The sequence below is a fragment of the Echinops telfairi genome, unplaced genomic scaffold, assembly GCF_000313985.2.
Source record: "Echinops telfairi isolate 266 unplaced genomic scaffold, ASM31398v2 ScPeMD7_2573;HRSCAF=3158, whole genome shotgun sequence".
Classification (NCBI taxonomy): Eukaryota; Metazoa; Chordata; class Mammalia; order Afrosoricida; family Tenrecidae; genus Echinops; species Echinops telfairi.
Window position 1 is genome coordinate 16432486 of NW_022106471.1, and position 10360 is coordinate 16442845.

Consider the following 10360-nt stretch of genomic DNA (forward strand, 5'->3'; position numbering starts at 1 on the left):
TATTTTATGTCGCTTGCTCTGTAGGGTTGCGGTGGGTCAGAAGCTGCACAGTAGCAATGGCTTGTTTTGTGTTGGACTCAGTAAAAAGAAATAGCATTTATTTGGTCATAAGTCCAAATTTTAAGTTCTTGACTTAAACGAATTCATTTAAGTTGAGTGATGAAAATACAGATTTAAAAGAAATGAGATTTCATCCCTGGAATATGGAGAGGAAAAAACAAGCTCTTGTTACTTGAATTTCAGATTTATTTTGCTACTGCCTTAAAGTCCCTGGGTGAAGCAAATGGTTAAGGCACTCAGGTCCTAGCTGAAAGGTTGGTGTTTTGAGTCCAGGTAGAGGCACCTTGGAAGAAAGGCTTGGCAGTCTACTTCCAACCATCAGCCACTGAAAACCCAGTGGCGCGCAGTTCTACTGGGTACCTGATGCTCCTAACCACGCAGCTGCCGTCAAGTCCACTGCCATGAATCGCAGTGGACTTGACAGCTGCGTGGTTAGGAGCACCAGGTACCCAGATGTATGCCGTGGTCATCCTTTTGGGTCATCTGTTTGTGAAGATGAGTACATAATTTGTTTCAAGATAAAAGTACTAAAGTGATTATCAGTATCTAACTTTGAACATTTTAAGTATTTAAGTATTTTTGATGTGATTTTATATTAATATATATATTCTTTTAAATTTCTTGCAGTAATCCTAAATTGGAAAGTCAGAGAGTAAATCAAAAGGTCAACAATGATGCATCACTCAGAATTCATAATCTATCCATTTTGGTGAGACAGATAAAAATATATTACCAGGTAAGTGCTATGTTTTTAAAATCGAGTATTTAGTAACTGCTTATTCACAAGTTTATATCACTTGGTATAACTCATCAAACAAATATGAAATGCTTATTATATGCCAGGTACTAGTCCATTAAGGAGCCCTGTGGCATAGTGCTTATGCTTTTGACTGCTCACCGTAAGGTGGACCAGCGGGAGAAAGAAGTAGCAGCAGCTCCGTAAAGACCACAGCCTTGGAAACTCTACAGGCAGCTCTCCCCTGTCATGTAGGCCACTGTCACACAGCAGCGAGGTTCATAAATTCGATATTACATGTACTATTAAGTAAATAAAGTCAGCGTTTCGTCAGCTAAAGCTACATATTTTCCTTTCCCCTTTGTACTCATGCATGTTTTTCAACACTTATGTTTCTGAAAGCACTTTTATTTCATCCTTGTTCTTAAAATATAATTTTGCTGGGTATGTAGTTCTAGGTTGAAAAATGAAGATTTAATATCTTTATCTCTGAATTTCTCTTTACGCCGGAAAAGTCAGCCATCAGTCTTAAATTTTTGTTTATATTTTTTAACAGCCCCCCCCCCCTTTTCTTGGCTTTTTTTTTTTTTTAAAGAAATAAATAGGGATTTATTTCTAGTGAAAACTCAAATTTACAGATCCCAGCAGGATTTTATATGTGTTGCTCTACATAGACGTCTTTATGTTAGACAGGGTTCTCTAGAGAAATAAAACCAGGACACTTAAGATTTTAGACAGATAAAATAAATATACAACATAAGAAATTAACAGCTAATTAGTCCACAGAGCAGTACAAATGGCTCAGTTCAACTCACGAGGGCTGCTGGGTGCAAATCAAGGAAGCAGACAGCTGAGTCTTCTGTAGAGCAATATAGGCCATCTGGCCAGAGGCAGCAAACAGCAGGGAAGGTCACCAAGAGTCAGCCAGCTGACAGGTTCCGACATTCCCCAGCTAAAGTGATGTATACATTAGCAGTGTGGCAAAGCAGGTCTTGATGGAACCTCAAACTATAGGGACACAGTCCACAGGTTGGGTGTCCCACAGGTAGTGTAGCTTGCAAGTTGAGGCAGAGAACTAGCTAAGGTAGCCGCACACTGGCCTAGTCATCAGACAGCAAGAGACAGAAAGGTGAGGCTCGCGGAGCCATTTATTTCCTTGCCCTTCAATTAAACTGCAACCTTATTAATCCCACATGTATTTATTGTCCAGGTTGGTACAATAAATCTACCTATCATAGTCTTCATTCCTTAATGAAATGACTTGGCTGTTTTTTAATATAGTCTCTTCTAATATTTTATCTTTCCTACTCTATTAATCTGATCTTCGGATCTTCTTAATTGTTATATGAAGATAAGCCAAAAGTATTACTATTAGAGTCTCACTCATACACATGCAGGTTTATTCCAAATAAAACCATTTAAAACATATGTCTTGCTTAGGAGATGACTGTAGACAGGTTCTCTCAGTAACACACTCGGTGCCTTTCAAAAAGGTCCGTTCCAAGCAGGGACTTCAGACTTTGTTTTGGATCTTTTGCTTTGCAGGTGCTCCATGAGTGGTGAACCAAGCATGCCATACAGTTCCTGTTTCAGTGCTTTCCTTGCTTTTTATGAGGTGGCATAGTCGGGAAGCATGGTTTTACCTTTGTGAATGAATGAGTGTTACTGAAATCTTTCCTATCATCAGTCTCCATTGTCTGTATTTATTGTACAGTCACCTTAGTCAACAATTAATGTATTGTAAAGCTCTGTAAAGCCAGCCTTTTCTCAGCATTTTAAGTTATGTACCATTGGCTAAATGAATGACATAATTAATAGATTTATCTTATCTACCTTACCCAGAGGGGTGATTTATAATGTTCTTTATCATAAAATGATATAATGATGTCATTTTATAATGATTTATCATGACTGAACCAGAGACATACATAAACCATAGATATATGAATGGATTTGGGGCTCACCCTTAGCTCTGTCCCCAAAGACTATCAGTTTTTATGACATTGCCCTATGAAGAGATCACTGGAAATCTGAGTGGGATAGCAAAGTGTGGTGAAGAAACCAGGTAATGCCCGGCTCTCAGAAAGAATAGTGCTTGGGGCTCTTGAAGAAGTTGTCTTAAAATAAGCAGTAGCCATTTAAGTGAGGCATCAATTTAAGTCTAGAAGGAAGAAGTACACACTAGCCTTTGTGATACAAGGATTGCAAGGAATAAACTTCAAATCTGGAGGGAACTATCAAAACTTAAATTCTGAATAGACAGTTTGCTGTAGGCCAGTGGAAGCCCAAAATCCATTTGCAGGGTCCCCACATGGATTAAGCCTCTGGTGAATCAGTACCCTCTAAGAATAGTCCAGGGATGTAAACAGCCTTGCTCAGAGAGCATTGTGAAGTCAATTATGGCAGATGTGGTTAGGTTAAAATGTAATAATTTATTATTTTAAAGCTTTTTCAGTTTCAATATTTTCTGCTTCTCTGTTGAAGTCTCTCTCTGTTTTGTATAGTCATGTTGTTGGGTTTTTCTTCGCTCGCTTCCTATTTGTGTTTTGATTTTTCTGTATGTGAAATCCAAGATACATTATCTCTAAACACAGTACCCGGATTATTAGTTACCTAGGGCCATGGCAGGGAAGGTTGGGGGGAAATGGGAAGCTAACAACAATGAGTACAAGAAGACAGTGTTCTAAAATTGAATGTGGTCATGACTGCACAACTCTGCTTACTATGACTGATTAAATTGTATGATACGTGAATTACATGCCAATAAAACTTTTAAACAAAAACAGCGGCCTCTGAAGGGATCTTCTGGGCCAGTTCAATTTGAGGCAACGAGGTCTTCTCAGAGCCCTTGGCGACTGTTTTTGTGGGGGACTCCAGAGGAGTAATCCCAGTAGATTTTCTCTAGGGACACAGGATGATCACTCACGTACTAGGGAGAAGTTGAGGAAAATTGCATAAAAGGAATTGCTTTTCGTTGTGACCATGCACTTGGTCATCTGTCCTAAGAATCCTGTGCCCACTCACCCTATGCTTCTGATCTTGCCCCTTCACATTTCTTTTTGTCTCCAAACTTAAGCAGTGTTTAAAAGAACATGCTTTGACTTCCTTGTGGATGCCAAAAGTACTGTTTTGCCATGACTCACAGGATACAGAATTCTTCAGGAAAGGGTTAGAGAAATGGAAGCACTGTTTTAGAAATGTATAGACTTAAAGAGAGGATATGTTGAGAATCAATAGCTTTACATTTTGATATTTTTATGTCATGAAGGTGTCTATGATTTTGTAGAGTACTTTTGGACTTACCCTGGAAGTTAGGCTTTCTGCCTCCATTTCAGTAAGCTTTCTTTTATATTACCAATCTTGTTGTTTCATTCTGACTATATTTTCCCAGATACTCTCTCTAGTTTACAAAATTACTTGCTCATCAGTAGTAAATACTCTGTTTTAAACCACTGATTGGAATTTTGGATAACAACAAGGTTATTCAGATTAAGCTATTATTAGTATCAAGATTGAGAAACCCCAGCTTGCATGATATTTAAATTGATGGTTTTTGTCTTTGTTACCATTTTATTTAGACACATTCATAAATATTTCCTTGTTTATTGCAAGATCAATTATACCCTGTTCTTTTCATGAGTCTTTGAATACTAATGGACTAATTCAGGATTATAACAGATTAAATAGCACTATGTGGAGCTGTCAAGATTTCCAACCTAGCATTGCATGTTTTTTAACAAAGGTGGTAATCAATAATAGATTTTCCCAAAGTGTGCAAAGGTTTTTTTGAATATTATATTGGATATTTCTGGGTAAGAGACATGTCTGTGTCTATCAGACAAACCCTGGGGATACAGTAGTGTTTGGGGTTTGAACCTACCAGATGTTTTTTGGAAGGAAGATTACGTTGACTGCTTTCATAAAGAGTCACAGCCTTAGAAACTCTAAAGGGGCAGGTCTACTCCGTCTTTTAGCTTTGCTGAGTCAGAATCGACTCCAGGGCAAAGAGTTTTTGTTTTAATGCAACTTTATCATAATTTAACCTTTTGTCCGTCTTACTTAAGAGACCTCTGGGAAAAAAGTACTGTTAGTTGCTGTTGGGTAACTTTACAGTGTCAGTTTTTCACTAGTGGTCAAGTAATTAACCATTTTTGCCACTCAGGAGCTCCTATGACATTACTGAGGGTTTAGATCCCTCATTTGTCACACCTTGGTGTGCTTTCTGTAGAGCCAGTTTGCTGCCTCAGCCCCAAAATACTTAATGTTTTTTCCATAAAATGTTCTAACACTCACCTTTAAATAGTCTTAAAAATAGATCAGGTGTCTTAAGACAGAATTAAATAAGTGAATTTTAAAAATTCTCCTAAATTATCAAAAAGGTACCCTGGTGATGCTGTCCAGTAAGCATTGGATGCTAACTATAAGGCCAGTGGTTTGAACCCATCAAATTCACTACAGGAGAAAGATGAGGCTATCTGTTCCCACAAATATTTACAGTCTCAAAAACCCTATGTAGGGTGGCTATGAGTAGTTTTGATTGACTCGATGGCAGTGAGTTTAGTATCAAGATACAGCATTCATGGTTTACTAGATGAGGCTTCAAATTCATGAAATCAAATAATTCAACTCTCTTCACCTGTTGGAAATCCTGTTTGTTTTCCAAAAGTCTTTATAAAAATGATTAAAAATATTTATTATAATCATATAGCCAATCAAATACAGAATTTGAGGTGCATTATTTAAGTACACTTGGATTATTATGATTTACACCCTTTGCCCTTAAGCTGGTTTCCATTCAGATTGAGTGTGCTACGATTTGCCTCATAGAGTTCTTGAGGCTGAAAATCTACTGAATTCGACCTCTGACCTTTTGGTTAGCACCAGGACTCCTTGTGATGTACGCTAAGGGAAAGTGAATTTGGGCAGGTTAAAATTGAAAAATCTATGTATTCAATATTTTTATGGTTTGTTATACGTCCAGAGTCATCTTACAGGGAACAGTAGACAAAGAGCCATTAAGCATTTTAACATATATTCCCGGAACGAGAGACCCACTGAATACGTCAACCAAATACTCCAAAAGATGAAAAAAGAAATCACAGGCTCAACAATTACAGTAGGTGACTTCAATACACCACTCTCTGAGAAAGATAGATCACAGGGAAAGAAACTCAACAAGGTGGCTAGAGCTCTAAAAACTACAATGAGACAATTTGATATGATAGATATTTATAGATATTTATAGAACTCTTCATCCAAATAACAAAAAAATTCACATTCTTTTCAAGCCCACATGACACATATTCGAAGATAGACCACATGCTGGGGCATAAGGCGAATCTGCATAAATTTAAGCACATTGATATCGTATAGAACTCTCTCTCTGACCACTGTGCCATAAGGCTGGAAATCAACAAAAGGAATATGAAGAAAACGAGCAAACAATTGGAGGATAAATAACTCTATTGCAAAAGGAGTGCACACTGGCCCAGGTCAGAGATGAAATTAGGAAATTTCTAGGAATCAATGAGAATGAGACTACGATGTACCAAAACTTAGGGGAAACAACAAACGCAGTTATCAGAGGAAGATTCATAGCAATACATGCACACCTGAGAAAAGCAGAGTGTTATGAGTGATATGCTGTCACAGAATTTATAAGAACTAGAGCAGAGTCAGCAGAAAAATCCTACTACTAGCAAAAGAAAAGAAATAATAAAAATCTGGACTGAGATTAAGGAGAGGGAAAATAAACTATGGGGAAAAATAATGCTAATAAAAGTTGGTTTTTTGGATGGATAAACAGAATCGACAGACGGTTGGCAAACCTAACCAAAAAAAAAAAGGGAAGGAACAAATTTCAATAGCAAGCATTAGGGATGAAAGAGAGGATATTACAACAGATCCTAATGAAATCAAAAGGATAATTACACAGTACTACAAAGGCCTGTACTCCAATGAATTTAACTACTTGGAAGACATGGACAAAATCTTGGAAAAACAATCCCTCCCTAGACTATCCCTGATGGACGTCAGGAATCTCAACAGACCCATAGCAATAGAAAAAAGAGAGAAGGTTATTAAGGAATTACCAACAAAAAAAATCCCCTGGACCAGATGGCTTCCCAGGAGAATTTTACCAAGCACACAGGGAAGAACTGACACCAATCCTACACAAACTCTTCCAGAACATAAAAAAAGACGGCAAACTCTCGAACTCCTTCTATGAAGCTACTATAACTCTGATACTGAAACTGGGCAGGGATCCCACAAGAATTGAGAACTACAGACCAATATCTCTAATGAACATTGATGCAAAAATCCTTAACAATATACTTGCGAATACAAAAGTATATAAAACAAATAATTCACCATGACCAAGTGGGATTCATATCAGGGATGCAGGGATGGTTCAACATACAAAAAACCATTAGTATTATTCATCACATTGACATGAAAACCTATAAGAACCACATGATAATATCAATAGATGAGGAAAAAGCATTCAGCAACATTCAACACGCATTTCTGTTTCAGACACTCAGGAAGATAGGAATGGGAGGAAAATTCCTCAAGATAAAACAAACTATATGTGAAAAACCAATGGAGAAAAAAAGAAACACAATCCCACTGAAAAAGGGACCCGACAAGGATGCCCTTTGTCCCCACTCTTAACATCGTACTGGAGGTTTTAGTTAACAGCATAAGGCAAAGAAAAGACATCAAAGGTATTTACCTGGGGAAGGAAGAGGTGAAACTATCGTTACTTGCAGATGATATGATTTTATATATGGAAAATCCCAAAGGCTCCACAAGGAGAGTACTGGAAGTAATAGAGGAATATGGCAGAGTGGCAGGATACAAGATCAACAAACAGAAGTCTATCTGACTGCCTTACACATCGGATAAGACCACAGAAGAGGAAATAAAAAAGGTGGTACGCTTCACAATAGTCAGGCACAAATTGAAATATCTAGGGATGTACCTGACTAAAAGAACAAAAGATCTACATGAGGAAAACTACAGAACACTATTACAAGAAACTAAGAGTGACCTCAACAAATGGAAGTATATCCCATGCTCGTGGATCGGAAGACTCATTATAGTAAAGATGTCAGTTCTACCCAAGGCACTATATAAACTTAATGCAACCCCAATAGTTACCCTCATCTTTGTTCAAAGAAATGGAAAAACTGATTACCAACTTCATATGGAGAGGGAAGAAGCCCAGAATTAGCAGAGAGCTCCTCAAGAAGAAGGACACAGTAGGAGGGCTTGCTTTACCTGACTTTAATCAATATTATACATCCGCAGTGGTCAAAACTGCATGGTATTGGTATAAGGACAGATACTCAGACCAATGGAAAAGAACTGAAAACCCAGAAATAAAATCATTAGCATACAGACAACTGATCTTTGATAAGGGCCAAAAAATATCTACTGGGAAGCAGATGCCCTCTTCAACAAGTGGTGCTGGAAAAAAATGGATTATCTATCTGCACAAAAATGAAGCCAGACCCTTATCTCACTCCATGCGCAAGAATAAACTCAAGGTGGATCACAGACCTTGTAAAACCCCAAACTATTAAGGCCATCAGTGAGGGAATTGGGATAAACCTGAGAAGTTTGGCGCAGGGAATAGATAGACTATTAGTAATAGGGAAGGACACAAACACAGATGGCACAAATTGACACGTGGGACATACTGAAGATGAAACACCTGTGTACATCGAAAGAATTAACCAAGAGAGTAATAAGAGAGCCCACGGACTAGGAAAGCATCTTTAGCAATGATGCATCAGAAAAAGGCCTTATTACTAAAATCTATAATACTCTGTTAGCTTCCAAAAAGAAAAAAACTAATCGCCCACTGAGGAGGCACTGTGGCAAAGGACCTGAACAGAAGTTTCACACAGGCAGAAATCCAAATGGCCAATAAACATATGAGGAAATGTTCCTGATTATTAGCCATAAGAGAAATGCAAATTAGAGCAATGAGATACCACCTAACACTCTAAATGGTAGCCAGTTGAAAAAATCAGAAAGCAGCAAGTGTTGGAGGGGCTGTAGGGACATAAGAACTCTCTTCCATTGCTGGTAGACCTGAAGGTATGTACGGCCACTGTGGAAATCTATTTGGCTATATTTAAAACAGATGGAAATCGAGCTACTGTGCAACCCAGCAATCCCCCTACTGGGCATATACCCAGAAGAGGCAAGGAACAGACCATGGCCAGACATGTATACTCCAGTTTCGTTGCCACACAGTTCACAATTGCAAGGAGTTGGAAACAACGCAAATATCCACCAACAGACGAATGGATTAAAAAACTGTGGTACATACATACAATGGAGTACTACTCATCCCTAAAAAGCAGTGATGAATGCATGAAGCACATCTCCGCATGGGAAGAACTGGACAAAATTAGGCTAAGCTAAGTAAGCCAAGCACATAGGACAATTGCAACCCAAGTCCCCTGAGGTAAGCTTAAAAATAAAAACGGGTAGGGAGAAGGCTACTGTATGCAAACATTCCTGGGGTGACGTCCAGGTAGTATGGCAGGGGCCAGACCCAATCCAGAGATACATATGGCACCCAACTAAACAGGAGGGGAAAAGAGAGAGAAAAAAACAAACGGTAGTGGGAAAACAAGGCACTAACCCACCCAAGGGGAGGAGGGTGTTGTTTCTATATATATCTCCACAGGAGAGGGGGAGAGGGACCAGACTTCAACCTGGTGTGCCTAGAAGTGAATGCAACATACCGGGAGCCATTAAGAGTGGTCTTCGGGCCGGCTCTAATCCCAACTACATTGACACCCACCTCCCTCCCTCCAGAGGAATTCACTTCATAGGACAGCACTGAAGCTACAGCTCAGGGAGAGGGGTGCATCTGATCACAACACAGAGGATCAAATGAAGGGGGAGGAAGAGAAAGTGGAACACATCCTGGCCCACCAAGCCTTGAGGGTGATAGCCCTACTCAGAACAGCCAATGCACCAAGAATATACTATATGGCCGGCCCCACCCTGAGACACCAAGTCCCTCACTGACCCTTATCCATCCTGGGACAATACTGGAAACACAGTGTGGGACTTGCATTTGATCTGACCCCACCACACCGAGGCAAACCACTAAGGGCGTGTAACAGAACAGCAAATGAAAGAGCAATGAAGTCCTTGGGAATACTAAAAATAACTGGTGTCAAGGCGTGGCACCCCATCAGAGTTGACCAGAAAACACTCCTAAAGGTCAACAAACAGCCCTTGAACTATTTATAGGCTTTTCACTTTTTTTTTGGTCATTGGTATTTTGTTGTTCTTATTTTGTTTTCTTTGGTTGCTTTTTTTTGCTCTGTCTTACTTTTTGTGCATATTATTATCTCTACAGGTCTATCTAGATAGTCAGGATAAACAATTTGGAGGAGAGAACTGGACCAACGGTGGTGGGGGGTGGCATCGGGGGAGTAGGTGTTAACAAACTCAGGGACAAGGGAACAACAAGTGATCCAAAATCAACGGCGAGGAGAGTGTAGGAGGCCTGATAGGGCTTGATCAAGGGCA

General features: G+C 39.2%; 1 protein-coding gene across 1 annotated transcript in view; it reads left to right on the forward strand.

The window, feature by feature from the left end:
* Positions 1–718: 718 nt before the first annotated feature.
* CCDC88A (coiled-coil domain containing 88A) overlaps positions 719–10360 on the forward strand; it is a 111561-nt gene continuing 101919 nt past the window's right edge. The window contains exon 1 of the mRNA XM_045294099.1: positions 719–796. The gene's annotated coding sequence lies outside the window, so the exon portion shown is untranslated. The remainder of the gene's footprint in view (positions 797–10360) is intronic.